Source organism: Lipotes vexillifer, unplaced genomic scaffold (genome assembly GCF_000442215.2).
Source record: "Lipotes vexillifer unplaced genomic scaffold, Lipotes_vexillifer_v1.1 scaffold1098, whole genome shotgun sequence".
Lineage (NCBI taxonomy): Eukaryota > Metazoa > Chordata > Mammalia > Artiodactyla > Lipotidae > Lipotes > Lipotes vexillifer.
In genome coordinates, this window is record NW_006798559.1 from 1,021,304 (window position 1) to 1,029,499 (window position 8,196).

General features: G+C 40.7%; 1 protein-coding gene across 1 annotated transcript in view; it reads left to right on the forward strand.

Moving 5' to 3' along the window:
• Nucleotides 1-8,196, forward strand: part of SUCLG1 (succinate-CoA ligase GDP/ADP-forming subunit alpha) — a 36,819-nt gene that overhangs the window by 1,423 nt on the left and 27,200 nt on the right. The window lies entirely within an intron of this gene.

Consider the following 8,196-nt stretch of genomic DNA (forward strand, 5'->3'; position numbering starts at 1 on the left):
TCTTTCCCTTTCTTCTGCTTTGCTTCTAATTCTACTGCTGCTACTGAATATTGGATGAGACTTAGTTCATTTCTTGAGAAGATTACATTTTAAAAGTGTACAATGATGACTGTACACTCTGTAGCTACACTTAGTTACCAGATCACTTGAGGACAAACCTTAGCAAGTAGGAAGAAGTTGGGTTTATTTGGGAAAGTTTTCTGGAGATTTTTATTATATAATTTAAAGGATAATTTAGTATGTTGTAGGCAGAAGGGGAAAAGGGATTAGTTATACCCATGTCTTTTTCTTCTGGGGTCTTGCTTGTCTGAATTTCTGAAAAATCCTTTGCTGTCTTAGGAGCAGAGTCTAGAAAAGAAAGAGTGCCTGAAAGATCAGGATCTTGACTCCACCCTTAGCGATACTTAACAGTCCTGTTCTCACATAGCTGGAACTTCTTTATTCCTAGACTCTCAGGATCCTGAGGGCTTAAGAGGTTATCTAGTTTAGCTTCTCTTGCTGGAGTGGCCTTGAATTATCCTAGTCACGTGATTACTCCGTCACTAATGGTTTGAGAGGTCTGAGATCTAAACCAAGGTATCTCTTATATTAGAGAGGTTACAAACTCTAGGGTTAATGTTTAAAAACCTTTAATCTCCCAATTCTTTTTCCCATGCCACGTTTCTAAGCCCATTTCCACTCACACTAGAAAAACTGCAGCCACAACAGTATCACCTTGCAAACTTCTTTTAAAGGCAGTCACAAATTATTTAGGCTCTGAGGTTAGTAATAGAACTAGAGTTGCTAGGGAGTTTTGTCCCCTTTATTCTCTTAAGTTTTAATTGTTGGTACATTTTGTGCTGAAGGTCTTAAGTGTTGCAATGTTGATTTGAGTTAGGAAGAAAACCCAAACACTTGTAGATGCCTTCCAGAGACCTGTTGGGGGCAGCTTAGAATATTTTATCAATAGAAATTACTGAGCCAGAAAAAACAGTTCTTAGGAAAAAAGAGAAAGAACCCAGTTGAAGTGGGGAGAGAAAAAAAAAAGAAAAATAAGAAAGATTTCTTCCATGAGAAAGCTTAAGGATTTTATAAGCACCTTTGAAACTGAAATAGTGAAACTTTTCAAGAAGTATGAGGTGGTGCAAGGTTGCTTTAAACATAAGCCAGTAGTTCCCGTAAGTTGGATCTTTTAGAATAAATAGGGAACAAGAGCTAGTATTTTTTATTTTTATTGAGGTATAATTGATGTAAAACATTATATTAGTTTTAGGTGTACAACCTAATATTTTGATATTTGTATATATTGTAATATCTGTCTATTGTGTTATCTATCACCATACATAATTACACATTTTTATTTCTTGTGATGAGAACTTTTAAGATCTGCTCTCTTTTAGCTACTTTCAAATGTGAAATATAGTATTATTAACTATAGTCACCATGCTGTACATTACATCCTTATGACTTATTTTATAATTGGAAGTTTGTACCTTTTGACCCCCTTTAGCCACTTGCCCCCTCCCCCTCAACTCTGGCACCACCAATCTGTTTTCTTTACATGTGAGCTCAAGTTTTGTGTCTTTCTTTCTTTTTTCTTCCCTTTTTTTTTAGATTCCACATATAAGTGAGATCATACAGTATTTGTCTTTCTCTGCCTGACTTATTTTACTTTGGGTAATGCCCCCAAGATCCATGTGTGTTGTCACAAATGGCAAGATTTTCTCTTTTTATGGCTGAATAATATTCCATATTCTGTGTCTGTGTGTGCATATTAATAAATATACCACATTTTCTTTATCCATTCTTCTATCGATGGACACTTAGGTTGTTTCCATATCTTGGCTATTGTAAATAGTGCTGCAGTGAACGTGGGGCTTCTTTTCAAGTTAGGGTTTTCATTTCCTTCAGATAAATACTTGGAAGTGGAATTGCTGGATCATATGACAGTTTTATTTTTAGTATTTTGAGGAACCTCAATACTGTTTTCCATAGTGACTGCACCAATAACATTCCTACTAAAGGCGCACAGGGGTTTCCTTTCTCCATATCCTCACCAACACTTATTATTTCTTGTCTTTTTGATAATAGCCATTCTAACAGGTGTGAAGTGAAATCTCAGTGTGGTTTTGATTTGTGTTTCCCTGATGATTAGTGATGTTGAGCACCTCTTCATGTACCTGTTGGCCCTCTGTATGTATTCTTTGGAAAAATGTCTATTCAAGAGCCAGTATTTTTTTTTTTTTCTTTTTGCGGTACATGGGCCTCTCACTGTTGTGGCCTCTCCCGTTGCGGAGCACAGGCTCCGGACGCGCAGGCTCAGCGGCCATGGCTCACGGGCCCAGCCGCTCCACGGCATGTGGGATCCTCCCGGACCGGGGCACGAACCCACGTCCCCTGCATCGGCAGGCAGACTCTCAACCACTGCGCCACCAGGGAAGCCCTGAGCCTTCTTTTGAAGCTCTGATTTTTCTTTTTCTTTGGCAACCTCACTGGTTTGTTGAGAAGGTTACTACTACGCTCGAAGGTGTCACCTGCCTTTTCCATGTGTTTGCCAAGTTGTGTAGGACTGTTTTTGGAATCCGGAAGACATTTTAGAAGTGTAGCTTGGAAAAGGGGACCCTCAATAGTGATGTTTCTGATACCTAGTATCTCTTGTCATTGCATCCAAGAACCAAATCTTTATTCCAGAAGTACAAAATGGACTCGATCTAAATGTATCAATGTAGCCACGAGAAAGTGACTTGATTTTCTGACCTCAAACTTGTTTTTCCATGAAAACTTAATTGGGGATGTTAAAAATAATTTCTCTAAGTATAGGGGAAGAATCTCATTTCACCAAAGGACAGGCATTTTGTTGCCATAGACCCACATTTTTGTACATTATAACATTTCTAAAATTGGGATGTATCTTATAATTGATGGTATCTTACAGTAAATTGGCAGCATTTTTTTCATACTAGTGCTTAATAGTGCTTCTTAAAATCAGTGGTGTTTTAGATTTGATGAAATATGATACTTAGAGCCAATTACATTTCATTTGTAAGTAAATACTGAATGAATATATAATTTCGCATCTGAACGGTGGATTGTTTGGGGTTTGGAAGTAAGTGGCTGCTGAGCTACTCTGCTATACCTTAAGGTCCTGTAGGTAGGGACCCCAATAGCCTGCAGATTATATATGCATAATACATATGATTAATAAGTATACATTTGTTAAAATCAGGAATACATGCAGGAATAAATGAGTAACAAGGACATAGTTTGAGAGGGGAGTTGGAGGAGTATTTTAATCAACAGTCTTGGGTTACTGGTTAGGAGCACAGTACTGGTCACACAATGCCATCTGTGGTTTGAGTCCCATCTGGGCAGGTGCTTTTTGGCCGCAGCTTGCATCCACCCTGCAGCCATCTTGTAAATGATGTGGTTGCTCTCTGCAGGGGAGAGGACTCTGCATGTGGCTGACTGATACAAATTCCTCTCTCAGATTACTCAGTCCCTTTACTTCACAGCCTTTATTACAGTTGGCACTTCTGTGGTTTTGTGTTTCTTTGTTTAATGTTTAGCTGTCTTACGGGGCAGGAAGCTTCATGTGGTCCTTAGTCCATCTTGTTTACCCCTGAACCCCTTGTGTCTGGCAGACATCCTGGCACAGTGAACATCTCAAAGCAGTTTGGTCTTTTCATTCTATGTCAGTAATAAATAGCTAATAGTGAAATAGCTAATTATTATTCTGCATGCTCTATATATTATTAACTCATCTAATTCTCATATTGTTTGTGAGGTACATAATATTATTATCCCCATTTTTACAGTGAGGATGCACCTTTAAAAATGTTTTAGATGGTAAAAATTTACTAATATTTGTGTACCTACTATATGTTATACGTAGACATGGGTTAGTATATTTATACATAAACATGTATAGGATATGCATGAGACATAAAACACTTCTGATTGGACTTATGTGATTTTAAAATATGAATTATATATTCTCTCTTTTTAGGAAATGATTGACTTTTGTGCTTAGGTAGGATGTGAACCCAGTTTAGGGAGTGTACCAGGCACTTTGTTACCCAATTGACAGGTGTCATCTCATATCAACATCACGGCCTCCTCGTGAGCAGCTGTTATTCCACTTACAGAAGGGAAGACTAAGGCCAAGGGAGATCAAAAGACCTGCCCCATAAACTCAAGCCCAGGCCTGTCTGGTTCCTGGACTCTGCTTTCAGCTGCTTGGGATGCAGTCCCAAGGTTAGGCTAGCTTATTTCTAAGAACCTGAAGAGAAAGCGACTCCACCCACATTCTCTGGAGATGACCCAAGGCCTTCACCACTGGGAAATTCTGCCTGGTGGCCGACTTCAGGCCTTTCTGCTGCCCTAATATTTAATTAAAAATACTCATTTTCTTAATATTAGTGAAGTCAGATATCACATCATATTTCGATTTACCATTTATCCGTCACCAATTGTGTTTCTTGTTTATGGCCTTTGTCCATTTTTCTGTTTGGCTTTGGTCCCCTCCATCTTGTTGGCCCCTGGTGTTGCTCAGGTTGCTAAGGTTGTTCTCCTTGCCTGTTACGTGTTATTAAACCACTCTCCTGGTCTGTCACTGCCTTTACCTCTGACTATGCTGCGTTTTGCTTTAGGTTCTTTTCTTCTGTAGTGAAATAGTCCATTTGTATTACATTACTGCTTCCTGGATTTCATTTGTTAAAAAAAAAAACAAAAAAAAAACTTAGCATGGAATTTGTACTACATTGATACAGCTTTGAGGATTGCTAGTAGCATTTAGGGCTGGACTCTTTGTATGAATTTTTGGGAAACCAATAATCTCTGCATGTACAAAAATAGACGTAGGTTTTGTTCCCCTCTTTCCTGGTAATGGGAGTTCAAGATGGACATTTTTCCAGTTCATACAGAAAGAGATGGAACTTCTGATACTTATATGTGTTTCTTCTCATAAATCCTATCTCTTGTCCTGAAATTCAGTCAAACATTTCCTGTGCACGTACTCCGTAAGGCACTGTACCGTATGCCATGGGAGGCACCAAGGTGTACAAGACATGGTCCTTACACTCATGGAATTTATAGTTAGAAGTTCTGAAAGTATTTAAATGAGACTTAAAATAATCTTGGAAGAAAACTTAGCCTGAAATAATTTTACTTAGAAGTAACGCAGTAAAGAATGTAACAGAATGTGTGCATTCCTCAGTGTGCAGGTGTGGTGCTTATGATTAGATACCGCATGAAAGTGTTCACAGTTTCCATTCTTCTTAATCTCAGATCCCCTACAAACCCCCCATTATATTCACAAATCATGAATGTGATGTGAAGATTTAAAGATTTCTCACTGTACAATGTTTTATTTAAATGTGAACTTATATGAATTAATGCAAGAGAAATTCTCAGGAGATTGAGTACATTGACTCTGATTGAAAGGTGAGAAATATTTATAAGATGGTTTGGCCACTAATGTATGTCCTGTGTTCAAGGTTTTTTTTAGGAAATAGCTTACGGTAGTTACTTGGTGGTTTTGTCATAGAGATCAGGTTTGTGTTTAAAACCAAAATATGATTGGGCTTTTTTTTTTTTAATATTTATTTATTTATTTTTGGCTGTGTTGGGTCTTCGTTTCTGTGCAAGGGCTTTCTGTAGTGCGGCAAGCGGGGGCCACTCTTCATCGCGGTGCGCGGGCCGCTCACTATCACGGCCTCTCTTGTTGCAGAGCACAGGCTCCAGACGCGCAGGCTCAGTGGTTGTGACTCACGGGCCTAGTTGCTCCACGGCATGTGGGATCTTCCCAGACCAGGGCTCGAACCTGTGTCCCTTGCATTGGCAGGCAGATTCTCAACCACTGCGCCACCAGGGAAGCCCTGATTGGGCTTCTTTAAGCAGTGGATGGCCAATTGAAGATTTGTACTTAAACCTCTTTACATTCTTCAGCAGAGGTAGAATAGGCTTTTTTTTTTTTTTTTTTTAATGAAGGCATTTGATTGATAATTTGGATGGAGAAGAAATCAAACAGGGAAAGAAAATGACCAGTCTGACAGATTTAATATTTAGAGCAGCTGGTAGTTTGCTAGATTAGAGAGTGGTGGGATTGTGGGAGGGAAGGTGAAGCGGTGCAGAGGTGGAGATGAGGAGAGGCTGCTTTCGCTGGGGAGCCTCCAACCTGTGACTGTGGGCTTGGACCGTCTGTGGTGGGGAAGAATAAGGAAAATGACATAAGTGACTTAAAATTTGGTGAGTTTTACTTGGAGTATAAACGTATTTTGCATTATTTCTGTCTGAATGGAAACAAATGTCAAAAGAAAAAGAATATCCTTGATTCTCTGATGTCACCAATGGTAAGACTTATCATTGCTTTGATAACAGTATTACCTTAAATAGGGCCACCAGTTGTTACCTGTGTCATGGTGGCATGGAGTGGCAGGTGTCTGGGGTCCTCCTCACAACCATGGCAACTGGGAGAGTGTGCGTGGGGTAAAGGGCCAGAGATCGGGCAGATTCGTCTTCCAGTGTCTGGAATTAAAAAGGCATTTATGGTGATTATGGAGCACCATGGCTTGCTGGGTGCCTCAGGTTTTTCTCTGGGTTTCGTAAGTGCATGATTCTAGCATCCCCTCATTTCAGTACCAGTGTTACCTTGTCTGGCATTGTACAGGTTTCTTGTTGGGACAGAATGTGGTCAGGAATTTCATTTCCTTATCTTTGAACATGTATTTTGGGGTTGGCTCAAAGGTGATGATAGTCTATTAGTTCTAGCTTACCTGAAGCCTAGGTATGGGCTCATACCGTAGATGGGAAGAGCACATGCACACACATATGCATGATAAATCTCCCAAGATCCATTTCACTAGATGCTGTAGAACGGCAGGGTCATTGCACAAGTTGACAAAGGGCCACAAGGCTGTCTGGTAGGTGAGCTGCTCTTCATCATACTTGGCAGATGTAGTTTTTATGAGCACCAGAGTTCTGGTGCTGTGAAGTCTTGAGCTCCATAAAGTTGATCCAGGAGGTCTGGAGTAGGGGAAGGAATAGGAGAAGGTAGTGATAGGAGTTGTTCGGGTATTGAGACCATGCTTTATGAATGTAGACAGACCTGTGCTTTCTCAGGGTGACAGGGCCACTTCTGCCCCATGGAAGGAGGCTTGAACTGTCTCATGTCTCCTTTGTTAAGGTAGAGTGTAAGAGTACTTGTGGAGGACTAAACTTTACCTTCAAAAAGCAAGTATTTCCTTTTATCAAGTATGGGCTCCAGATGTCCTGATCTTATTTGCTCTTGTAATCATATCTTGTACCTTTCCTGTCTGGAAACTCCTGATAGATGGACTATTTATTGAATATTCCAGGAGTGAGAGGGACTGTTGGGCAAGTCCTGCCAAGAATAGCAGAGGGGAGTAAAGCTCTTCCATAGGTATCGTGGTACTGTGTCTCCAGCTGGGAGAACTGGAAACCAAGGGCAAGCCCTGGCTAGGGTGGGCTCTCAGGCCACAATTCCTGTCGTAGTGTTCACTGGCCCAGGTTAAGGTGCTTAGCTGCGTACACTGGGCCAGGACGTGACCCTCAGTGCTCCCTCAGGGTCCCTTGTTCAGCATAGTCTAGGCCAAGAATGCATCTGATCTGTGTGCACACAGAATACTTCTCTCCTGGTTGGTCAGGGCAGATTCCGGGCCTGTCTCTTCCTTAGAGGTACAGGGGACTACAAAATTCAAAGTTGTTGGAAGCTGAGGTCAGTACGTGAGTTGAAGATGAATCAAGGGGTGTTCAAAGGGCCAGAAGCAGATCAGTTACGGAATCTGAGATCTGAGGATTTAGGAGGGGTATGAGCAGTGATTCAGGAGAAAAAGCATTGAGTGGACCCTGGACAAATTTATGATGAGGTATTCTTTTCTGGGCCTAGCTTTCATGGGCTATCTTAGTGGTAGGTGCTGGCACTTTGAAAGGGCCAGGAATGGACCACAGAGACAGCAGGTTGGGGTTCTAATGGGGGTTTAGGAGGTTGCCCACGTAAATCATCTGTGCTCTACTTTCTACTGATTTTTGAAATATGGGGAGCTGGCTTTAGGAGCTACTTAAGATTTCTCAGTTTCCACTGAGGTAGTTTGCTGACAGTGACTTAGATATTTTTTACATGTTTCTCCCTCATCTACTTTTCCTATTTATTTTATTTTCCCTACTTCCTTTATATGGGAGGTCTTGAGACTTACATCG